The sequence below is a fragment of the Hemiscyllium ocellatum genome, chromosome 13 (assembly GCF_020745735.1).
Source record: "Hemiscyllium ocellatum isolate sHemOce1 chromosome 13, sHemOce1.pat.X.cur, whole genome shotgun sequence".
In the NCBI taxonomy this organism is placed as follows: Eukaryota; Metazoa; Chordata; class Chondrichthyes; order Orectolobiformes; family Hemiscylliidae; genus Hemiscyllium; species Hemiscyllium ocellatum.
Window position 1 is genome coordinate 56,377,294 of NC_083413.1, and position 26,652 is coordinate 56,403,945.

Here is a 26,652-nt window from a genome sequence, read left to right on the forward strand (position 1 = left end):
TTAACAAATTGCTCATTATTATTCTTTGTATCCAATCTGTTTCACTTTGAACAGTTCTGCAAGTATACATTGTTCCAAGAAATTGCTAGAGCTCTGGTAGCATCTCTGAAGAGAAAGCAGAGTTAATGCTTCAAATCCAGTGACCCTACTTCAGAACTGATAGCAGCTTGGAAAGGGTGAAATATATGCTGTTGACGGGGAAAGGAAGAGAGGTGGGGGGGAATGGAATCATAAATGGATTGGTGGAGACAGAGCCCAGAGAGAAAGAAAGAAAGACATTTAGGTGTATAAAGAGATGGTTGCTAGTAAGACAGGGAAGTAGAAAAACTGATAGTGTGGACCATGATTAGTTAAAAATGGGTTGGCTATGCTGAAAGCAGCCTGTGTCTGGGCCTTGCTGGGTGTGGGGGTGGGTAAAGGAAGGTGCTTAGGCTCTAAAATTATTGAACTCAATATTGAATGCAGAAGGTTGCAGGGTCCTCAAGTGGAAATCGAGATTCTGTTTTTAGCACTTCAGCAGGCCCGAAAATGTTGGCCCGGAAACATGATGGTGTGTGGAAGTGGCAGGCAACTGGAAACTGCAGATAGAATGTAAGTGCTCTGCAAAGTGGTCACACAATCTGCGTTTCATCTTCCCAGTGTAGAGGAGACCACATTGTGAGCAGCGAATGCAGTAGACTACATTGAGTGAAGATTAGAGTGGTGCTGGAAAAGCACAGCAGGTCAGGAATCATTCCTGATGAAGGGGCTTTTGCTCAAAATGTCGATTTTCTGCCTGACCTGCTGTGCTTTTCCAGCACCACTCTAATCTAGACTCTGATTTCCAGCATCTGCAGTCCTCACTTTTGCCTACATTGAGTGAAGTGCAGGTAAATCATTGCTTCACACAGGTGTGTCTGGAGCCTTATTTCGTGAGGAGGGAGTAGGTAAACAGACAAGCAGGTGCACCTCTGCGACTGTTGGGAAAGGTGTCAAAGGGATGTGAGCTAGTATTGCGAGTGAAGGAGGGATGAGCCAGGGTGTCTCAGAAGGAACAGTCCCTGTGGAAGGTTGACAAGGGAGGAAAGGGGAAAATGTGCCTGGTGGTGGCTGCAGTTCTACAGAAAGGTGACTGAACTCAAAATATTAATTCTACTTTCTCTCCATAGTTGCTGCCAGACCATAAGGAGGAGGAGAATTGGGCCATTCTGCCCATCAAGTTTGCTCCACAATTTGTTCATGACTGTCACATTTCACAACTTCATTCTGATCTAAGGCCATAGGATATAGGACCTGCTGAGATTTCTCCAGCAATTTCTATTTTTGATTCAAATCTTTAGCATCCGCAGTTCTTTATTTTATTTGAATATTATTTCATCTCTGTTTCACCCAAGTTTTGCTTTGTAAACACTTGGTCAACGCATGCTCTTATTAATTTGATCGAGGTGCAAAACCCAGCCTCAATGCCACAAGGAACTGTTTGTGATCGCACTGTTGCCTGTCGACCTGCTGTTCTCAAGCAATCAGAGCCCCAACATGAAAACAGAGCATGTCAGCTTTCCAGGATGGAGATGGGAGTGTGGGATCTGGAAAATTCCCGGCTCCTCGCCGACAATTCAGTCCCTATTACATTCCTGATGATAGGGCATTGTTGTTAATGAATTAAAACAGGAAGTATTGGAAACAATGAACAGATCAGGGGATGTCTTTGCAGGGGACAAAAAAGAGTTCGGGACTTCTTATTCGAAGTGCACATTTTTTGGAGATGCCGGTGTTGGACTGGGGTGTGCAAAAGTTAAAAACCACACAACACCAGGTTATAGTCCAACAGGTTTAATTGGAAGCACTTTAGCTTTCGGAGCAACTCTCCTTCATCAGGTGATCTTGGAGGGCTCGATCGTAACACAATGCACATTGTTCATGATGAACAGGCCGGAAGCAAGTAAATAGAAGTAAATTCCCAAGCAAGAATGCTAGACGGAAATGCAGCAATTTCGGAGAGATAGAGCACTGTGTGAAGATTAAGGTGCACCTTCTTCCCAAACAAGTAGAGAGGCAGCAGGATATTGGGGCGGGGAGGATTTCCTCAGAAAATAGAAACTGCTGGAGAAACTCAGCAGCATCTGTGCAGAGAGTGGCAGACAAGAATTTTGGGAGTCCAATGTGACTCTTCCATGGATTTCCCATTTGCGCGATGCTGTCATCTAGTGGCCAAACTTTCAGAAAACCACTGGAATTCTCCATCTACTGGCTTCCTCGACCCACCGACAGCAGCAGAGCTCGCACGAAAATAACAGAGCGAACGATCAGCTGGCGAACGAAAGAGCATGATTGTGAAAGAGGGTCCCCTTAGAATGAGGGAGGGCTTACGAACCCCAGCATAAAGTGCGCACGGCCGCAACTAGATGGGAACTCCACTTTCGGCCACTTTAGTTTTGTGCTGGGGTTTTGGGTGTTGCTTAGGAGTGGTTATGTTGGAGGAGCAAATGATAGGCTGCAATCTCAACCAGGCACAAGAGTGAAACTTTAAAAAACCCGGCTGTCATTGTTAACAACATAACCACATACCATCTGAAAACATTGTTACGTTTGAAGAATCCAGAGCAGCAAAATTTGAAGACCTGAAACTAAGAGAATGCTGCGACTTATTGCTAAATCTAAACATACACATCTACATATATATAACTGTGGTGTACAACATATGAAGTAGGTTTCATTACTAAAATCTGTTGTACGCCACAAGGAAGACACAAACTGAAGATGAGAAAGGGCGTTGGTACAGAGTCACTGACCTCACACTTCCCCCTCAGCACTGTTCCCTTTCTGCTCTCTATTCTGCTTTCCATGAATAGCCCTCGTTTCCTCAGAAGTTCGATTCAAACTGTGATTTTCCAACCGCTCAGATTGAAAGTGTCGTTTCGAATTTGAAAGCTGACATTTAAAGAGGTATTTTTTTTCACTGCCCGGATTTACTGAAAGCCGCGAATCCCCCGTTTGCCGGGGGCGGGGGGATACTGATTGCTGACACAGAAACTTCACCCACATGAGGATAAGGATCATTTCCGTCGAATTCCTCCCACCACGCATGCATGAAGGATGAGGCGCTGTCGGGACAGGCTCCACGCACCCAGCTCTATAGTCCAGCTTGCCGTTTCGTTCCCTCACAACGCTCAGGAAATTCCCCTCCTTCCAAATTGCTGCCGGGCTTTGCAGTCTGCAGGAAATATCTGGCTGTGTTTTAAAGGTTGCATTTGCTAACTTGAGTTAGATGTGAGCCGAGAAGGCACAGGCCGCATCGCAGGCGGTTCCAGACAACAGGATTTCTCGCAATTTTAAATTTGATTTTCAGGTAAAGGCATGTCTTGGAGCTGCAGCACATACAGGTGTGGAATTCCAGAATTGTCACAGCGCTGAAGGAGGCTGACTGACCTGACAATTAAGGATGTGTTCCTGTTATGATGTCAAAGTATATCGATGCTTCATTTTCATACAATAATTTAATTGCCAAATTCTTAGAATCCCTAGGGTTACCATTGACCAAAAACTCAACTGGACTGGCCACATAGACACAGTGGCTACAAGAGCAGGTCAGAGCCTAGGAGTATTGTAGCAAGTAATTCACCTCCTGACTTCCCAAAGCTTATCCATGGCACAGGTCAGGAATGTGATGAAATACTTCCCACTTGCCTGGATGGGTGCAGCTCCAACAACACTCAAGAAGCCTGACAGTGTTCAGGACAAAGCAGCCGGCTTGATTGGCACCACATCCACAAGCATCTATTCTCCCTGTCATTGATCCTCAATAGTAACATTATGTATTGTCTACAAGATGCACTGCAGAATTTCACCAAAGATAGTTACACAGCACCTTTAAAACCCACAGCTACTTCCATCTGGAAGAACACATGCAGTAGATATATGGGAACACCACCACCTGCAAATTCCTCTCTATGCCATTCAACATCCTGACTTGAAAATACATTGCTGTTCTTTCAGTACTGCTGGGTCAGCATCCTGAAAATACTTCCCTAAGGGCAATTAGCGATGGGCAATAAATGCTGGCCAGGCAGTGATTCTCACATAGAGTCACAGAGTCATAGAGATGTACAGCATGGAAACAGACCCTTAAGTCTAACCCATCCATGTCGACCAGATATCCCAAACCAATCTAGTCCCACCTGCCAGCACCCGACCCATATCCCACCAATACCTTCCTATTCATATACCCAGGGAGAAAGTGAGGTCTGCAGATGCTGGAGATCAGAGCTGAAAATGTGTTGCTGGAAAAGCACAGCAGGTCAGGTAGCATCCAAAAAACAGGAAATTCGACGTTTCGGCATAAGCCTGATGAAGGGCTTATGCCCGAAACGTCGAATTTCCTGTTCCTTGGATGCTGCCTGACCTGCTGTGCTTTTCCAGCAACACATTTTCAGCGCTATTCATATACCCATCCAAATGCCTCTTAAATGTTGCAATTGTACCAGCCACTACCACTCATTCCATACACGTACCAACTACTGTGTGAAAGAGTTGCCCCGTAAGTCTCTTTTACATCTTTCCCCTCTCACCCTAAACCTATGCCCTCTAGTTCTGGACTCCCTGACGCCAGGAAAAAAACTTTGCCTATTTACCCTATCCATGCCCCTCATAATTTTGTAAATCTCTATAAGGTCACCCTCCGATGCTTCAGGGAAAACAGCCCTAGCCTGTTCAGCCTCTTCCTATAGCTCAAATCCTCCAACCCTGGCAACTTCCTTGTAAATCTTTTCTGAACCTTTTCAAGTTTCACAAAATCTTTCCGATAGGAAGGAGACCAGAATTGCACACAATATTTCAACAGTGGCCTAACCAATATCCTGTACAGCTGAAACATGACCTCCTCCGGTACTCAGTACTCTGACCAACAAAAGAAAGCATAACAAACGCCTTCTTCACCATTCTATATACCTGCGACTCCACTTTCATGGAGCTATGAACCTGCATTCTAAGGTCTCTTTGTTCAGCAACACTCCCTAGGACCTTACCATTAAGTGCATAAGTCCTGCTAAAATTTGCTTTCCCAAAATGCAGCACTTTGCATTTATCTGAATTCAACTCCTTCTGCCACTTCTCAGCCCATTGGCCCATCTGATCAAGATCCTGTTGTAATCTGAGATAACCCTCTTCACTGTCCACTACACCTCCAATTTTGGTGACATCTGCAAACTTACTAACTCTACCTCTTATGCTCGCATCCAAATCACTTATATAAATGACAAAAAGTAGAGGACCCAGCACTGATCCTTGTGGCACTCCACTGGTCACAGGCCTCCAGTCTCCACCACCAAGGTCTTCTACCTTTGAGCCAGTTCTGTATCCAAATGGCTAGTTCTCCCTGTAGAGGTGCTGGGTCCTCTACTTTTTGTCATTTATATAAGTGATTTGGATGTGAGCATAAGAGGTACAGTTAGTAAGTTTGCAGATGACACCAAAATTGGAGGTGTAGTGGACAGTGAAGAGGGTTACCTCAGATTACAACAGGATCTTGATCAGATCTAACCTTGCTAATCAGCCTCCCATGGGGAACCTTGTTGAATGCCTTGTCTTCTTTGTTACTTCTTTAAAAACCTCAATCAACTTTGTGAGACATGATTTCCCACCCACAAAGCCATGTTGACTATCCTTTATCCCATGAGTGAATGAAAATAAGAAACATTTCAAGTCTAGTGACCCTTCTTCAGACCTGAAGAAGGGTCACTGGACCCAAAATATTAACTCTGCTCTCTCTACAAATGCTGCTGAATTTCTCCAATAATTTCTGTTTTTGTTTCAGATTTCCAGCATCTGCAGTTCTTTATTGATTTTTTTAAAAAATGTGATGGCTTCCCCAAGGTGACAAAGCAATATATAAAGGATCCCAAAATGCAGAAGATTGCTATCCCAAAATGGGAACTCCTAAGGTCAAGTTCCTGTAGGAGGAGGAACCTGTTTTATGACAGAGCCAGCTCATTAAAATGTCTTCAGTTGGGTTGTCAACACTGGACATATTCTTGGAGGTTTAATCATGTGGCCTCTTTCTCCCAACGTTGCCATAGGTTGCCTGCCATTTCCACCTGCACAATACACACCTGGACATGACAGAATTGACTGTTACTTGATTTGCATCAAAGAATCAACAAGTCGATAGCCTTTATTCCAATGTTTAATATGAAAATCACTAATAAGCAAAAATGTCGAATGAACCATCTTAAAAAAATCTTTTGTGTGTATGTCAGTTTCTTGAAGATTCAGTTTCAATTCTTGAAAACTCCAGGGCAATCTAAGTCTTCAGTCTACATCCACACCGCATGCAGCATCCATATCATAAAGTTAAAATGCAAAAATACAATGAGGCAAATCTGAGTCAAGACTTATTTGCTCATCAATCACCACTCTATAAGGAGTTGAGTATAACTGTCCAAGTGTGCTTCTGGAGCTAATCCATGGCCCCACTGAGCTTCATTGCAAAAGTAATCTATAAACTGGCTCTGTGCAGTGTCCAGAATATTCGGTCAAATGGAATGAAGATATCAGTTGACATTTTCTGAATGCACAGCATTCCAGATGGCCCCACCTCTTTTGATACCACCTATTGTGATTGAGTTTGGAGGAGTGCAGTGTCTTTTTCTAGTCCCACTACACACCAGGTCACAATATAAATTTCATTATTTTACCCAGTTCCTGGTATGGTCAATTGCACACTTTCTCTAAAGTAGACCTAAGACAAAAAAAGATGCACTAACCAGACTTCTTTGATAAACACAAAATTATTAGATTGTTAAAAACATAGCCTATTCAATGACTCTGAAAAACTGGTTAACTCACTTAGTTTGGAATATGAAAATGTAAACACTTACCTCTCTAAATAACCCAAAACACAGACACCAGATAAAGAAAAGAATATGGATTACTCTCTGCAGAGATTCACTTTGGGGAAAATAATAATCGTTTGTAGCCAATGCATCTTAATTCATGAAGGAAAAGTAGAAAACAATGTAGAATGTTCAGAACATTGTTGGTCTGATGTTCTGGTTCACAAATACAAATATGGTTAAATACATGCAGTTGTCTCTGGGATCTTTGTCACTGCAGCTTGTTCATAAAGCACAATATTGAAGGTTCTCCTGGACGCTCTTCAGGAGGGCAATCAGGGTTTAGATTGGATGAGGGCCCCAGGCACTACCCTGTATTACAAGAAGAGGATATTCTGACATAGGAGAGCTGAGCTGGGTTGCTCTTTTCCTTCTTTAATTCATACAATCCCTACAGTCCAAAGAGAGGCTGTTCAACTGATCAAGTCTACTCTCACCCACCGAAGAGCATCCCACCCTATCTTTGTAATCCCACATTTAGCATTGCCAATCCAACTAGCCTGTATGTCCCTGCACATTGGGCAATTTAGCTTTGCAAATCCAATTAGCCTGCACATCCCTGCACACTATGGGCAATTTAGCACGGCCAATCCGCCTAACTTGCACATCTTTGGACTGTGGGAAGGAAACCAGTGCAAACCCAATGGAAACCCAAACAGACACAGGGGGAATGTTCAAGCTCCACAGAGACAGTCACCCTAGGCAGGAATCAAACCCGGGTCCCAGGCAGTATGAGACAGCAGTAATCATCACTGTGCCACTAAGCCACTCCAATTGGCCACCATTGGCCAAAAACCGAAAAATCCAAACAATCGCCACAACAGAAGCTGAAAGCAGACAGTGTAAACCCAGGCATGAGGGTCTGCAGTAAACAGTCATCACATGTCATGTAACATTCAAAAAATGCTCCATTAAAGATTATCCACTGTCCTTTCTCTAAACTAAATCAATGGAGGTATTCTTTAGATTTAAGTCCCCTAAAGGTATTAAACCTGAAGCTACACAACAATGAACCTTTTTTGTCTGGCAGACAGACCTCTGCCTGCCCAAATCCCCTTCAGAAACTTTTGCTGTAGCCCAATGTTTCTAGATCTTGTCTGACTTGTATCCCCAACGCTTCATTCACAGCCAACTTACATTAGTTCTGGAAGGGATGGTGAGAATGTGTCGGCAAAGTGGAAAGTTGAGTTGAGATCTGAACAAGATCAATCATGATTTCATCGAGTGGCAGGGCAAGTTTTTCTTTGACTCAACCAATGTATGGCATTTTATTGTATTACAGCTATAAACAATGGTGAATTATAATCTGTCAATAGCTCCAGCAAGATTTAACCAAACATTGTAAAGCACCAGTCTAATAGTTGGCATACCTGCTTAAATGATCATAATTAATTACCTGTAAGGCAAGAAGGAAATTATTTTGGGTAGGTAAAACAAAGTCAGAATTAAGGAAAGATGCTGTCCTGGAATTTTTTAGAAAATTATACATAACAATTATGTAGTCTAGTTAATTTTCAGTGGGATTTCCCTCAATTTTGAAATAATTCTTTTTAGCAAGTTGGTAATGGGTTATTTTAAAGGAATCATCTGATCTGCAGTTTCACATTTAAAGATAAAGGACTAACGAGTAGAAAGGAAGCTGCTAAAACAATGTCATTATCTTACGTCTGCAGGAAAAAACATTCTGTGAATTAAATTTGTCTTTGTTATTAGAAATGACTAAGAATGGAGACTTTTCAAGAATTATTCGTTACTTTTCCCAACTCCGTCAGCTGCCTTTATTATTTGGAATCTCTTGTGCCATTAAAATAATTGACATTATACAAATAGATGCACAGATTTGCATCAGCATTATCCATTTGTCAGACTTAAGACTACATTCTGTCACTCCTATTATTCTACCATCACATGGAAAAGTTCCTGACTGTCTTGATCAATTTCAAACAGTTTGAGTTAACATCCCTTCTTGTACATGCCAGCCAATGCAATACTACTAAACATGACTTAATTGAAAAGAAGCTTCAACCACTATCAGTGGCCCCTCCAGTAAACATGCCGTCTGGCTTGTTGCCTGATTATTTCTTAACAAGAACGGAAATCATCTTTCCTATTCCTGTTCTAACTTGATGATTCAATTACTAATTGTTCGAAAGACTGCAGCCAAACTTTTGAAGCACTTTTTAAAAAACTCATTTATGATATGAACACGTCACTGTCTAAGTCAACATTTATTACCTCCCCGTAATTGCCCAGAGAGCATTTGAGAGTCAATTACATTGCTGTGAGTCTGGATTCGCATGTAAGGATGAATGTTTCCCTCCCTAAAAGACATTCTTGAACCAGATGGGTTTTCCCGACAATCAACAATGGATTCATGGTCATTATTAAACCCTTAATTCCAGATATTTATTGAGTTTGAATTTAACGTTCCCAGAATGTTACCTGAGTCTCTGGATTAACAGTCCAGCGATAATACCACCAGTACACCATTACCTCTCCTCAAATTCTAATTTGAAATGTCTTGACAGACAGAGAAGTATCATCCATTGCTTAATTTTGTTTTATCATCACCCCAGTGTCTGTAAGACATTCAGCAGCCTGGGAGGGAGAGGCTCTGAGCTCATCTTTTTTGGAATCCTTTACCATCCAGATTATGTCCCTGTCCATATTGTCTTTTCAATCTCTCTTGCTTGCAGGCTACATTTCACCTCCTTGAATATTTGATCATATTAATGTTATCCCTAAGAAAAACTATGCCTCATGTCATCCCCATTACTGAAAATGCCCATTCAATCTATAATGTAAAATTATGGAACTGCTGTTTGTTCTGAGAATATGCCAGTATTAAAATTTTATCCTTTTCCAAGATCACTAGTAGTTCTTGCATGATCAATACCTGATGATCTTCTTTCCCATATTATATACTTTTTGAGTAGTGTTCATCACTTTGGATATCCATAGTTAATTCACCATCCTTTGCCCTTATTCTTTGTCTTATAATTAATATGATACAAATCAAAGACCTGTTACATAATAAGCCATTTATTTCTCTCCAATTACCTCCAAACTCTATACTATAGTTTCCTTATCTAGCTGTCTTCATTTTATTTATGCCTCGTGGTTCTTTTTTCTGCTTTTTTCCTGTTTTCTTCAATAACAAGTATAACATCCTGCTTGCTCACCATGCTCCCAGAATCCTCATTTCATTGAAGTTGGGACTTCTCACAGACTCCCACTCTGATGCAATGGGTAATTTAGCCTAAATTAACCATCAAGTAGCTTAGAATATCAGATGGATGAACCATTTTGAAGTCAATGAAATCAGAAGGATGTAAAAGAAGCGGTCTACTGACTATAATCCATTTTATGATGCTGTTATGTGCAAGGCAAAGATCCATTCTAAGGACATTGTTTGTAGAGGTATCTGAAAACCCAAGCAAGGAAGGAACCATTTCTTTTCTACTAAAATGTTATTTTGTTTCTTGAGCATGTTTTTTGTTGATGCAGCAAGTATGAGAAAAAAGCTAACTAGATTAGACTAGAACTATATTTTTGATTTATGTTCATTCTTACAACTACACACTGGTGTGGAGCAACTCATGTTCTATATGAAACAGGCTTGTTTGAACCGTTAAAAGAAGACTATGTTCCACCTGGAGATAACTGTGATTAAACTGTTCAACATTTGAACTAATTTCCTTCTAACTATTTAACAAAATCATGGGCAACTTTAACACAGTAAATAGGAAGAAAATATTCAATGACAAAAGAATCAGCAGAAATAGGCACAGAATTAAGATGATAAGCAAAACATATTGTTGAGACCATCACAATTTTTTATTGAATTTTGTGGTTTGTTTTGGTTTCAAACTGAGTTGAAATTAAGATTTGAACTTTGAACAGCTGTTCAAAGCTGTGCTTTTTAAAAAAGAAAACAGAACAAAGGTAGATGTTATCTGTTGGGATCTGGTCTGCAAAGTAATGCAACTTAATTACTGATCAAAAAGTATTGTCAACAAATTGAACAGCAACCCACCACTGCTCAATCATATGTTGAACAGTTGATTGCTGTGTTCAGGAGTGGCAGCTGGTTGGATGTTGAATTGGTCAGTGAAGGGAGAACCATTGCAAACCAACCAACCACACATGATGTTTATTATGACAAAGGGAGAAAACCAGTTCTGACTGGGTTTTTTTTTGCAGGGGCAGAGTGATTTTGGAAGTTTCTAGACTGATGACTCTGTTTTGGTCTCTGTTGTTTTCTCTCCAGTTATCAAACTATTGAATGTTCTGAAAAAAAGAATGCTAGTCTGTAAGAAATAAGTAAATATTCCTAGGGATCTGCTGTATTTGTTTGCACGATCCAGTGAGTTCAGAATTCTTGCAAGATATAAAGTTCGATGTGACCGTGAATAACCCATTGTCCCAGGATTTCCTGAAGGCTTAGGATTCTTCATCGTTTAATTGAACTGGCAAAATGGAATTCTTCAGTTTTCTTTTAAATTTATCCTCTAATTGTGCCTGTCAGTGGATCTGTCTGTGTGTGAGTGGGGATTATGATCAAAGAAGATTGAGATGGATTGTAAATATTACTTAGATAAACTTGTTATAGAGTCATAGAGTCACAGAGATGTACCGCACGGAAACAACTTGTCTATGCTGATCAGATACCCTAACTTAATTATCTAATCTAGTCCTATTTGCCAGCACTTGGCTTCTAAACTCTTCCTATTCATATATCCATCAAGATGCCTTTTAAATGTTGTAATTGTACCAGCCTCCACCACTTCACCTGGCAGTTCATTCCCCATACACACACCACCCTCTGTGTGAAAACGTTGATTCTTAGGTACCTTTAAAATATTTCTCCTTTCATCCTAAACCTATGCCTCTAGCTTTGGATTCCCACACCCAAGGGAAAAGACCTTGTCTATTTATCCTATCCATGTCCCTCATGATTTTATAAAACTCTATGAGGGCACCCCTCAGCCTCCGATGCTCCAGGAAAAAGCAACCCCAGCCTATTCAGCTGGTCTCTATAGCTCAAATTCTCCAACCCTGGCAACATCCTTGTAAACCTTTTCTGAACCCTTTCAAGCATCACAACAACCTTCCAATAGGAGGGAGACTAGAATTGCACACAATATTCCAAAAGTGGCCTAACCAATGTCCTGTACAACTTCAACATGACCTTTCAACTCCTATACTCAATTCTCTGTCCAATAAAGGAAAACACACCAAATAACTTCTTCACTATCCTATCTAACTGCAACTCTACTTTCAAGGAGCTCTGAACCTGCACTCCAAGGTCTCTTTGTTCAGCAACACTCCCCAGGACCTTACCTGGGGAAGTATATGAGTCCTACTCTGATTTGCCTTTCCAAAATGCAGTTTACCTAAATTAAACTCCATCTGACACTCCTCAGCCCATTGTCCCATCTGATCAAGATCCCATTGTAAGAGTAACCTTGGCTGTCTACTACACCTTCAATTTTGCTGTTGTCTACAAACTTACTAACTATATCTCCTATGTTCACATTCATTCATATAAATGATGAAAAGCAGTGGACCCAGTAGCGATCCTTGTGGCACTCCACTGGTCACAGGCCTCCAGTCTGAAAAACAACCCTCCACCACTACCCGTTCTCTTCTATCATCTTGTTATTTATCTTTATTCTGCTAAAGTTATATTACTAATAATAGTGTTTTTTTGTTTAAGTTATAAACTTGGTGTTTAAGATCTGTTATTCGTAAAGTCTAGTTAGGAACAATGGTGTAAGTTAGAGGGCCTTTGAATGTTTTAATTTCACCGTGTTATGAATAAAGTGATAGTCAGGCTGATTTAGTTTGGCTTTCTATCCCCTATATTGTAAAAGTATGAATATACAAACGTACAAATTAAGAACAGGAGTAAGCCTGGCCTGGTCCTATTCCTTGGATGCTGCCTGACCTGCTGTGCTTTAACCAGCAACACATTTTCAGCTCTGGTATTCAATAAACATAGCAGTTAATCTCATTCCTCTATATACCTACTCACCCACAATAACCTTTTATGGCCTTCCTTATCAAAATCCATCCACCTTTGCCTTTAAAAGGTTCAAAGACTGAGCAACCCCTATATTTTGAGAGAGGTCTAAAGACTCATCACCATCAGTGAGAAAATGAATCTCCTCTTTACTCGCATATATGGGAGATCCTGTACTTTTAAACCATGACCCTCAGCTCTATAATTTCTCATAAGAGGAATCATCCTTTCTATATGCATCTTTCAAGATCTGTCAGGATGTCTTATGTTTTAATTAAGCCATGTCTTACTCTTCTAAACTTAACTGGATAGAAACTTATGTTATCCAACCTTTCCTTATTAGACAAGATTTCCATCCCAGATATTAGTCTTGAACACATTGTCTGAACTGCTCCCAAAATATTTAAATCCTTTCTTCAATAAGGAGACCAATATTGTACAAAATACTCCAAATGTAGTCTCGCCAATGCACTGCCCAGTTGAAACATAACTTTCCCACTTTTGTATTCAATACTCCTTACAATAAATAGTAATGTTCTATTAGCTTTCTTAATTACTTGCTATACTTGCATTATAACCATCAACATTTCATGCAGTAGGATACCCAGATCCCACTATCCCAGATACCCACATCTCAGAGCTCTGCAATCTCACCATGTAGATAATGTGCTTCTTCCTTATTCTTCCTGCCCACATTCTACTCCAATTACTATAACACTTAACCTATTTACATCCCTTAAACCTCCTTATAGCCTCTTCATATCTTATCTTCCAACCTGAAATTGCACCATCAACAAATATAGCAACCTTACATTTGGTCCTTTAATCCAAGTGATTTTTATAAATTGTGAACAGGACAGGACTCACTAATTCCTATGGCAAAAAACCTCACTGCATATTGCCAAATTGAAAATATCACAGTCATTGTTTCCAGCTATCTGACCAATCTTCTATCCATGCCAAATTGTTTGACAAGATCTCTTATCATAACCTGGTCTAGAAGGTAAAGTCACATGTGATCCACGATGAGTGGTAAATTGGACACAAAATTGACTTGGTTGTCAAAGGCTGAGGGTAGTTGTGAAGGGGTGTTTTTCTGACTGGAATTCTGTGAGCGGGGGTGTTCTGCAAGGACCAGTGCTGGAACCTCGTTTTTTGTATATATGTCAAAATGTGGTGGTCTAATTAGTAAGTTTGTGGATGACACAACAATCGGCGGAGTTGTGAGCAGTGAGGAAGGTTGTCAAAGGATACAGCAGGATATAGATCAGTTGGAAAGTTGGGTGGAGAAATGGAAGATGGAGTTTAATCCAGACAAGTGTGAGGTGACATGTTTTGGGAAGTCAAATTCAAGAGGAAAATATACAGTAAATTTAGAATTTATTGTCATATTTATTTTTATAATGAATATATATATAATGGAAAGTGTTCTAAGTTGCCCAACCATGGCACCTATAATGACAGGAGTCATGATAAAAACATAGGATACAAAATTAAGTAAATATAAGACAAAGTTCATCAGAGTCCATTTAAAGGCTCCTGGTTACAAAGAAAGCCAATTTACAACGAAAACAACACAACAGGATAAAAACTGAAACACTGGCATGCCAATCCATTGTGTCAAAAGCCTCTGAAGAGAAACCACCACCAAGAATGCCATTTTAAAAAAAACGCTGGGCCGCTACCCATGGGTAAAACAAAACCCCGAGACAACGGAACACTGAGCCGGAAGTACGTGTCGAAGATTAAGATTTGAGCCGGACTGCTGCCGGGATCACAAACCGGGATAAGCGCTCCAACAGAGACCATTCCGCACGCCAAGACCATTCCACACACCAAGACCAACGTGCCGAGAAAACCGCCACTTTGGAAGGCCGGAAAAAAACCACTACCTAGGAGAAGCTCACAGCTGAGACTCTTAAAATGAAGATAAGTTGAATTTGAAGTTATCTATTCTATATTTACTCATTGAAAACATACAAAAGAAGAAAATAATAAAGGCGAAAGGAATAGATAAGCAATGGGCTCCTAGACGGAGCCTATGCTATACTCTGCTACTCCACCACCACTATTTTATTATTATAAATAGTGAAGAGGACCTTAGGAGCATCGACATACAAAGGAATCTTGAGCGCAAGTCTATAGTTCCCTGAAAGTGGCGACACAAGTGGATAAGGTAGCAAAGAAAACATGCCTACATCAGTTGGGCTATTGAATATAAAAGAAGGCAAAACATGTTGGAACTATAAGGCCACATTTAGAGAATTATGTGCAATTCTGGTTGCCACACTATGGGAAGGATGTGGAAGCTTTAGAGATGTTGAAAGGAGATCTACCAGGATGTTGCATGGGTTGGAGTGTATTAGATATAAGGTTGAACAAACTCGGATTGTTTTGTGAGAGATTTGGAGGCTTATGAGGCAACCTGATAGACGTTTATAAAATGATGACAGGCATGATTTTGATAGGGTATTTTTGCCACAGTGGAAATATCAAATAGTCAAGCATAGTTTTAAGGTGAAATGGAGATGTGTTTTTTTTTACACAGAAGGTGGTAGTCCCCTGGAACGTTGACAGGAGAGGTATTAGAAGTAGATATGATTACAATGTTGAACATTACATGCCAAACAGCAAAAGCAGCGAATGATAAACAGAGCTAAACAATTCCACAGCCAACAGATCAAATTTCAGCTCTGCAGCTCTCCAGTTGTGTCTGGTGGCGAACAATTAAACAACTCAGTGATGGTGAAGCTGAGACTGATGCACTTTTGGCAATTTGGCACTTCTGGATGAGATGTGCCTGGTGGTCTCCTCCAGAAGTCCTTAGCAGCATAGATGCCAGTCTTCACCTAATTCCTTTCATTTCACACAATCAAGAAACAGTTGGAGATATTGGATACTGCAAAAACTTTGGGCCGTGAGGACTTTCCAGCAATTGTACTGAAGTTTTGTGCTCTCGAACTTGCTGCACCCTTAACCAAGACATTCCAGTACATCTACAAATTGGGATTTACGTGACAATACAGAAACATGTCCAGATATGTCACAAAAAGCAGGTCAAATCCAATTACCACCCCATCAATCTACTCTCAGTCATCTGTAAAATGATGAAGGTGCTGTCAACAGTGCTAGCAAGCAGCACTTGCTTCGTAATAATCCACTCAATGACACCTAGTTTGAGTTCCTTCAGGGCCACTCAGTTCCTGACCTTATTACAGCCTTGGCTCAAACATGGCATAAGAGCTGAATTCCAGTGATTCCAGAGACGAGAGTGACTTCACATCAAGGCTGCGTTGGACTGAATGTGACATCAAAAAGCCTTAGTTTGGAATCAGTGGGAATCAGAGAGATACTGTCCACCGATTGGAGTAATACCTGGCACATCGGAAAATAGTTGTGGTTGTAAGTCAGACATTTCAGATGCTTAACATTGCTGCAGGGGTTCCTCAGTTTAGTGATCTAGGCCCAATCATCTTCAGCTGCTTCATCAATAACTTCCCTCCATCATAGATCAGAAGTGGGAATGTTCCCCAATGATTGTGCAATGTTAAGCACAATTCACAGTTCCACAAACACTGAAACAATCCATGTCCAAATGCAGCAAGACTTGGATAATATCCTGGCTTGAGCTGACAGTGGCCAGTAACATTCATGCCACACAAATGGTGTTTCCAATAAGAAACAATCTAACCAGTGCCCCTTGATATTCAATGGGGTTAGCAACACTGAAACCTCACTGTCAACATCACGGGGTTTATCATTGTCAAAAAACTGCACAGGACTAGCCATAAAAATACAATGGCTACAAGAGCAGATCAGAAGCTAGGAATCCTGCAGCAAGTAAATCATTTCCTGATTCCTGACAGCTTATACCCCATCTACAAAGAATTAGTCAGGAATGTGATAGAATATACCACCTGTGCCTGGATAATTGCAGCTCCAACAACACTCAAGAAGCTTGACACCATCCAGGATGAAACAGCCCACTTAATTGGCACCACATCCACAAACGTCCATTCCCTCCATTACCTACGTCAACAACAGTAGTGTGTCCCATCTACAAGATGGGCAGCAGAAATTCACCAAGACTTCCTAAACATTACCTTCTATATCCATGATTAATTCCATCTCAATGGACACGGGCAACACAACCATCAGAAAGTTCCTAGTCAAACCATTGATTTGATTTGGAAATAAACCACCATTCCTTCAGTGGATTTGAGTCAAAATCTTGGAATTCATTCCCAACAGCATTGTGAATCCATATACAGCCCATAGACTGCAATGGTGGAAGAAGGAACTCACCACACCCTCTCAAGAGCAACTCGGCATGGTCATAAACATTGGCCCAACCAGAGATGGCCACATCATGAATTTTTTTGAATAAAATCTTGCGAATTCTGGAAAATTAAAACTAATGCATCAACTGCCCTGCTAACCACTGTTTTTAAAAGCATAGGATAAAATCCAACAAGACCTAAGATTTGTTAGTCTGCAGCTCCAACAATTTACTCAGTATCATTTTCATGATGATCATAATTTGCTTAGTTTCCTTCTTCCCTTCTATATCCCGATTTACACCAATTTCTGGGATCCTGTATTGAATCCTCTACTGTGAAGAATGATGAAGAATACATATTTATTTAATCAGCATCTCCTCTAAGAAGGACTTACCACAAGAGTCAGTGGCCTCCATTTTGCAGCAGCAGTGGGAGCAGCGAGAAAGAGGACCAGGGGTTGCTGGGAAGGTAAGTTTCCCTCTAAAATGACTTAACACGCGAGTCAGGGGCCTCCATTTTGCAGCAGGGACGGGAGGGGTAGGAGTGATTGAACTGCACTCTGGGAAGGTGAGTGAACTGATAAGTTTGGGCAGCGGCTGAATCCGAGACACTACACATGTAGTGTCTCCCGCCTGCCCTTATCGTCTAACCAAGAAAAAGACTGTGGTGTGTTGATAAGGTAACGTTTTTCTATTTCTTTTTTATAGTGTGATCGGTAAAAAAATTTCTTGTAACTTTTTTCATTAATCTATTATTTGATTATTTGAGAAAGAGCATAGCAGAGAAATATTAGAGATTATTTAACTCATATATTTATATGAATTGATAAAGTAATTAACAAGCAGAGATGGCAGGTGACATGGTGGCTTAATGGTTAGCACTGCTGCTTCACACTGCTGCTTCACAGGGACGTGGGTTCGATTCCAGTCTTGGGTGACTGTCCGCATGGAGTTTGCACCTTCTTCCCGCGTCCGAATGTGTTTCCTTCAAGTGCTCCGATTTCCTCCAACAGACCAAAGATGTGCAGGTTAGGTGAATTAGCCATGTTAAATTGCCCATAATGTTCAGCGATGTATAGGTTAGGTGCATTAGTCAGGGTAAGTATAGAGTAGGGGAATGGGACTGTGTAGTTTACTCTTTGGAGGGTTGTTGTGGACTTGTTGGCCGAAGACTCTGTGTCCACATTGTAGGGATTCTATGATATATGGTGTGCTGTAGTTATGTGATGTGGGAGCTGGCTGTTCCCATTGTGAACTGTGGTGCAGCAAGCATTGGTTCCTGGAAGAACTCCAGATCAGAATTGATGATCAGGAATCTGAGCTTCAAACACTGCGACACATCCGGGAGGGGGATTGTTACCTAGACACTTTGTTTCAGAAGGCAGTCACACCTGGTAGATTAACTAATTCAAATTCAGTCAGTGATCAGGGACAGAAGGGTGTGATTACAAGTCAGGCAGATAGGGGGCTCATGAGTTCAGGAATGGAGGAGCCTCAGCTCTTGACATTATCCAACAGGTATGAGATGCTGCCTCCTGTGTGGTTAAGGAAAAGGGCTGCGCGGAGGATGAACCACTGACCACAGCACCATGTTTCAGAAGACCATTCAAGAGGAGGAAGCAAGAAGATAAGTGGTCGTTACTTAATAATTTTATAATTCGGGGGATAGATAGTATCCTTTGCAAGCCTGAACGGTGCCAGGGTGCAGGACATTTCTGATTGGCTTAAAAAGATATTGGAGAGTAAGGAGGAAGATCCAGTTTTGGTGGTCCTCATTGGGACAAACAACATAGGCAAGACTAGGAAGGAGGACTCGTTTGGGGAATATCAAGCACACGCAATGAAATTAAGGAACAGGTCCTCAAGGGTTATAAACTCCAAATTACTGCCCTAGCCATGTGCAAATTGGCTTAGGGATAAGAAAATTAGGGAAGTAAACACATGGCAAAGGGTGTGGTGTGGGAAAGAAGGGTTCCATTTCATGGCGCATTGGCATAAGTTTTGGAACAAGGGTGATCTGTACCGATGAGTTGGTCTCCACCTGAACCGATCTGAAACCAGCGTTCTAGTGAAAAGGATAAATAGGGAAGGGAAAGGGAAAACGACAGGAAGTATGATGATAAATAAAAAGGAGAGTCGCAGGTTAGCTTGTGTGCAAGAGGGTTTGAGTTCAAGACAGACTAAGAAAGAAATTACAAGGAAGAATAACTCAGGAGATATTATTAGAGATGTTGGAAATCATGAGGATAAGAAAACTAATGTAAGGACACTTTACCCGAATGCTTGTAGCATTCGTAACAAAGTCGATGAGTTAACAGCACAAATCATCACAAATGAATATGATGTGGTAACCATTACAGAGACATGACTACAGGATGGTCACAACTGAGAGTTAAATATCCAAGTGTATCAGACTATTCAGGACAGACAGGAAGGTAAGGAGAGTGCTGAAGCTCTGATACTCAAGGACAACATCAGGGCGGTGTGAGTGATGGTATAAGTTCTATGGAGAATAAGATTGAATCCGTTTGGAAATTAGAAATTCTAAGAAGAAAAATCACTGATAGGCCTCCAAATAATAACATCACATTGGGTCAGGCAATAAACAAGGAAATAACTAATGCCAATAAAAATGGTATGGCAATTATCATGGGGGATTTTAATCTACATGTTGATTGGTCAAGCCAACTTGGTCAGGGTAGCCTTGAGGAGGAGTTTGTTGAATGTATCTGCGGTAGTTTTCTTGAACAGTATGTAATGGAACTGAAGAGGGAGCAATCTATTCTATATCTGGTCCTGTGTAATGAGACAGGAATAATTAATGACCTCATAGTTAGGGATCCTCTTGGAAGGAGTGATCACAGTATGGTTGAATTTACAGTATAGATGGAAAGGGTGAAGATAAAATCCAGTACCAGGATCCTGTGCTTAAATAAGGGAGACTACAATAGAACGAGGGAAGACTTGGCTAAAGTAGACTGGAAACAAAGATTTTATGGTGGGACAGTTGACGAGTAGTGGAGGACTTTCAAAGCGCTCAGCAAAAGTATATTCCAGTGAAAAGGATGGACTGTAAGAAAAGGAGTAATCTGCTATGGTGTCTAAGAAAATAAGGGAGGCTATCAAATTGAAAGAGAAGGCATGCAAAGTGGCCAAGATCAGTGGATAAGTAGAAGATTGGGAAAACTTTAAAGGTCAACAGGAAGCCTCAAAAAAATCTATAAAGAAAAGCAAGATAGAATATGAGAAAAAAAAAGTACAGAATATAAAGACAGATAGCAAACACTTCTATGAATATATAAAATGAAAAAGAGTGGCTGAAGTAAGCATTAGTCCTTTAGAGGATGAGAAGGAGCATTTAGTTATGGGAGATGATGAAATGGCCGAGATACTGAACAGGTATTTTATATCCATCTCCACAGTCAGTGATACTGATAATATGCCAGAAATTGACAGAGACGAAGGTAGGTGGGGACCTGGAATCAATCATAATTAGAGGTAGTGTTGGCAAGCTAATGGAGCTAATGATAGATAAATCTCCTGGCCCTGATGAAATGCATCTTGGAGTACGAAGAGAGATGGCAGGAGGAAGAGCAAGTGCACTTGTGGTAATTTTCCAAAATTCACTGGACTCTGGGGTAATTCCAGTAGATTGGAAAACAGCAAATGTGACGCCTGTGTTTAATAAGGGAGGTAGACAGAAAATGGGGAATTATAGACCGGTTAGCTTAACCTCCGTAGTGCGGAAGATGCTTGAATCTATTATCAAGAAAGAAATAGCACGGCATCAAGATAGAGTTGTACCATTGGGAGACGCAGCATGGGTGCATGAAGGGCAGGTCATCCTTAACAAATCTTTTGGAATTCTATGAAGACATTATGAGCAAGGTGGACAATGGGGATCCAGTAGATGTGGTGTACCTAGATTTCCAAGAGGTCTTCGACAAGGTGTCGCACGAGAGGCTGCTACGTAAGATGAAGATGTATGGCATTATGGGTAAAGTATTAGCATGGATAGTGGATTGTTGACTAACAGGAAGCAAAGAGTAGGGATAAATGAGCGCTGTTCTGGTTGACAATCAGTAACTAGTGGTGTGCTTCAGGGATCAGTGCTGGGACCACAATTATTCACAATCTATATAGATGATTTGGGGATCACATGTATGGTATCAAGGTTTGCAGATGACACTAAGATGAGTAGCAGAGCAATGTGTACTGAGGACTGTAAAACATTACAAAGGGACGTAGATACTTTAAGGGAGTAGGCATAGGTTTGGCAGATGGAATACAATGTTAATAAATGTGAAGTTACCCACATTTATTAGTAGGAGTAACTGTTGTCTACTCCCTAGTAGGAGTAACAGTAAAAAGGATTATGACTTGAATGGTAATAAGTTTCAGGATGCTGCTATGCAGAGGGACCAGGGTGTTCCTGTGCATGAATCACAGCGGGTTGGTCTGCAGATGCAACAAGTAATTGGGATTGCAAATGGAAATTTGTCCTTTATTGCTGAAGGGACTGATTTGAAAAGCAGGGAGGTTATGTCACAGCTGTATGGCTGCTGGGGAGGCCACACCTGGAGTACTGTGTGCAGTTTTGGTCATCTTAGATTAGATTCCCTACAGTATGGAAACAGACCCTTCGGTCCAACAAGTCCACACCGACCCTCCAAAGAGTAACCCACCCAGTCCCATTTCCCTCTGACTAATGACCTAATACTATGGCAATTTAGTATGGCCAATTCACCTGACCTGCTCACCTTTGGACTGTGGGAGGAAACTGGAGCACCCAGAGGAAACCCATGCAGACACGGGGAGAATGTACAAACTCCACACAGAAAGTTGCCCAAGGCTGGAATCGAACCTGGGACTCTGATGATGTGAGGCACCAGTGCTAACCACTGAGCCACTGAGGAAGGATGTACTGGCCCGAGAGGGGATGCAGAGGAGGTTCACTAGATTAATTCTGGAGTTGAGGGGGTTGGCTTATGAGGACAGACTGATTAGATTGGGATTATATTCACTAGAATTTAGAAGAAGGGGGGAACCTAATCGAAACATAACGTTATGAAGGGAATAGATAAGATAGAAGTAGAGAGGATGTTTCCACTGGCAGGTGAAACAAGGACAAGAGGGCATAGCCTCAAAGTTAGGGGAGCAGATTTAGGACTGAATTGAGAAGGAACTTCTTCACCCAGAGGTTTATAAATCTATGGAGTTCCATGCCCAGTGAAGTGGTTGACACTGCTTTAGTAAATGTTGTTGAAGCTATGATAGATTTTTTTTGAGCAATAAAGGAGTTAAGGGATACGGTGAGAGAGTGGGTAAGTGGAGTTGAGCCCATGAAAAGATCAGCCATGAACTTATTGAGTGATGGAGCAAGTTCAAAGGGCCAGATGGCTTACACCTGCTCCTAGTTCTTATGTTCTTATGTCCTTATAGTTCACTGTTGAATCCCTAGTCTCACTTCCTGTAGGGTCGAAAAGTATGGCATTGGAAAAGCACAATAGGTCAGGCAACATCCAAGGACAGGAGAGTTGATGTTTTGGGCATAACCCTTTCATTAGGACATTCCTGATGAAGGGCTTATGCCTGAAATGTCAACTGTCCTGCTCCTCGGATGCTGCCTGACCTGCTGTGCTTTTCCAGCGCTACACTTTTGACTCTGACTCTCCAGCATCTGCAGTCCTCGTGTTCTCCTATTCACTTTCTCAAAGCCCAGTGTTCACTTGGTTAACTTTTCTTTTTAAAAATATTTATGTAAACTGTTATCTGATTTTATGTTTCTCGAACTTCTCCTCCATCATCAAGCACCGAAAAGTTATGATACGACAAGAGGTCATTCAACCCATTGTGTCTGCTGTGGCAGAACGATATTTTTATTTTAATAAGGACAAGCCACCCATTCTAATCCCAGTTTCTAGCATCTCTTTTAGAGCAAATTCCAGATGTTACACTTTGTGGATGATAAAGTCTTCTTCACATCCCTTCTAATCCTTCCATCAAGCATCTTACATCTGTACACCCATGAATTGATGTCTTCACTAGAAGATGTGAGTCTTTCCTGTCTACATCAACTAAGCCCCTTCTGATATTGTACACTTCAATTACGTCACCCCTCGGCCTTCCCTGCTCAAAAGAAAGCAATCACAGCCTGTCCAATGTTTCCACAAAGCTGTGCTTTCAAGTCCTGGGAATGTTCTTGTAAAATTACTGTGTGCTCTCCCCACAGCAATGAGGTACTACTTGGACTGAAATGACTCGAACTGTACGCAAAATTCCAGCAGTGGTCTAACCAGTATTTTATGCAGTTGTAGTTTTGCCTCGCTGCTTTTGTATTGTGTACTTCATCCAGTAAAAGAAAACATTTTATTTGCTTTCTTTATGACTATATTAATCTTTAAGTCATTCTTTGTTGCTTTCATACTCTGTCTAATCTGACCAGTCATACAAAAAATGCAATTGTATGTATTTACATAAGTTGGATATTATCCTTAACTATTTTAGTTAACCCTGGAGGGCTGGTCCAGCCCTTAGAAATTTCCTTTCTCATTGTGACTACAATGGTGGGTTACAACATAAAATTGGTAACAAATGTTAAAGTGTCAAATCATTGCCTTTTTAATTTTTTGGTGGATGCATTTCTCCAGAATGGAAACGTTTCAAGGTGGGAGGGATAATTTCCAGAGCATGTACTTTATTTCAATGAACTGAAATATATAGAGTCCTAGATTCACAGAGATGTACAGCATGGAAACAGACCCTTCGGTCCAACCCGTCCAGCAGATATCCCAACCCAATCTAGTCCCGCCTGCCAGCACTTGGCCCATGTCCCTCCAAATCCTTTCTATTCATATACCCATCCAAATGTCTTTTAAATGTTGCAATTGTACCAGCTTCTACCACTTCCTCCGGCAGCTCATTCCATACACGTACCACCCTGTGTGTGAAAAACTTGCCCCTTAAATCTCTTTTTATATCTTTTCCCTCTCACCCTAAACCTATGCTCTCTATTTCTGGGCACCCCCAACCCAGGGAAAATACTTCGTCCATTTATCCTATCCATACCCCTCATAATTTTGTAAACCTCTAGAAGGTCACCCCTCAGCCTCCAAAGCTCCAGGGAAAACAGCCCCAGCCTGTTCAGCCTCTCACTATAGCTCAAATCTTCCAACCCTGGCAATATCCTTGTAAATCCTTTCTGATCCCTTTCAAGTTTCACAGCAGCTTTCCGATAGGAAGGGAGACTAACATTGCATGCAATAGTCCAACAGGAGCCTAACCAATGTCCTGTACAGCCGAAACATGACCTCCCAACTCCTGTACTCAATACTCTGACCAATAAAATAAAGCATACCAAATGCCTTCTTTGCTATCCTATCCACCAGCGACTCCACTTTCAAGGAGCTATGAACCTGCACTCCAAGGTCTCTTTGTTCAGCAACACTCTCTAGGACATTACCATTAAGTGTATAAGTCCTGCTAAGATTTGCTTTCCCAAAATGTAGCATCTCGCATTTATCTGAATGAAACTCCATCTGCCACTTCTCGGCACATTGGCCCATCTGATCAAGATCCTGTTGTAACCTGAGGTAACCACTTCGCTGTCCACTACACCTCCAAATTTGGTGTCATTGCAAACTTACTAACTGTACCTCTTATGCTCGCATCCAAATCATTTATGTAAATGACAAAAAGTAGAAGACTCAGCATCAATCCTTGTGGCACTCCACTGGTCACAGATCTCCAGTCTGAAAAACAACCCTCCACCACCATCCTCTGTCTCCTACCTTTAAGCCAGTTCTGTATCCAAATGGCTAGTTCTATCTTTATTCCATGAGATCTAACCTTGCTCACCAGTATCCCATGGGGAACCTTGTAGAATGCCTTACTGAAGTCCATATAGACCACATCTACTGCTCTGCCCTCATCAATCCTCTTTGTTACTTCTTCAAAAACCTCAATCAACTTTGTGAGACATGATTTCCCACCCACAAAGCCATGTTGACTATCCCTAATCAGTCCTTGCCTTTCCAAATACATGTACACCCTGTCCCTCAGGACTCTCCCCAACAACTTGCCCACCACCGACGTCAGGCTCACTGGTTTGTAGTTCGCTGGCTTGTCCTTACCAACCTTCTTAAAGAGTGGCACCATGTTAGCCAACCTCCAGTCTTCCAGCACCTCACCTGTGACTATTGATGATACAAATATCTCAGCAAGAGGCCCAGCAATCACTTCTCTTGCTTCCCACAGAGCTCTACGTTACACCTGATCAGGTCCTGAGGATTTATTCATTTTTATGCGTTTCAAGACATCCATCACTTCTTCCTCTGTAATATGGACATTTTGCGAGGTGTCACCATCTATTTTGCTACTTTCTATATCTTCCATATCCTTTTCCGCAGTAAATACTGATGCAAAATACTCACTTAGTATCTTCCCCATTTTCTGCAGCTCCTGATGTTTGAGGGGCCCTATTCTCTCCCTAGTTAACCTTTAAAAAACCCTTTGGATTCTCCTTAACTCTACTTTATGTCCCCTTTTTGCCCTCCTGATTTCCCTCTTAAGTAAATTCCTACTGCCTTTATACTCTTCTAAGGATTCACTCGATCTATCCTGTCTAAACCTTACATATACTTCCTTCTTTTTCTTAACCAAACCCTCAATTTCTTTAGTCATCCAGCATTCCCTATACTTACCAGCCTTCCCTTTCAACCTTACAGAAATATACTTTCTCTGGATTCTCATTATCTCATTTCTGAACGATTCCCATTTTCCAGCTGTCCCTTTACCTCTGAACATCTGCCCCCAATCAGCTTTTGAAAGTTCTTGCCTAATACCATCAAAATTGGCTTTTCTCCACTTTAGAACTTCAACCTTTAGATCTGGTCTGTCCTTTTCCATCACTATTTTAAATCTAATAGAATTATCTCAGATCTAAAGTTGTAATTTTAATCTAGGTTATCAATATATATAAATATTCTTTGTACATTTCGGAAAATTGATGACAATGTGGATGTGAGTGACATGCTATGCTAGAGTTTGTTTTCTTGTGCTGAGCTGGCAGTGTTGTATTGAACTGCTAAAATTTGATAGTGAATCATTTTTTAAATGCCAAAACAGTTTCAAATTTTAAATCTTTAGCACTAGGTATTGATGTCATTTTTGTTGTTCATCATTTAGTAACACAAGTTTTAAAGGAGTATGTATTCTGAAGTATCCCCTTAAATGTCTGTCATTGCATCTCTATTTACCTATTCTTTAACAAATTTGCCAGTTCATTTTAATTAGCTCTGCTTTCATGCCCTCATAATTGTCCATATTTAAGTTTAAAATGCTAGTTTTTGATCCACTCTTCTCTCCCTCAGTCTAAATGTAAAATTCAATCACATAATGATCTGCAACCTAGGGCTGCCTCCACAATGAAATCACTCATTCATCCACCTGTTTCCACACTGTAGGTAATCTAATCTAAT

At 41.0% G+C, this 26,652-nt stretch overlaps 1 long non-coding RNA gene across 1 annotated transcript in view; it reads right to left on the minus strand.

The window, feature by feature from the left end:
* The window catches only part of LOC132821555 (uncharacterized), a 48,122-nt gene extending 45,106 nt beyond the window's left edge, over positions 1 to 3,016 (minus strand). The window contains exon 1 of the long non-coding RNA XR_009645330.1: positions 2,772 to 3,016. This is a non-coding gene — a long non-coding RNA (uncharacterized LOC132821555). The remainder of the gene's footprint in view (positions 1 to 2,771) is intronic.
* Between the last annotated feature and the right edge of the window lie 23,636 nt (positions 3,017 to 26,652).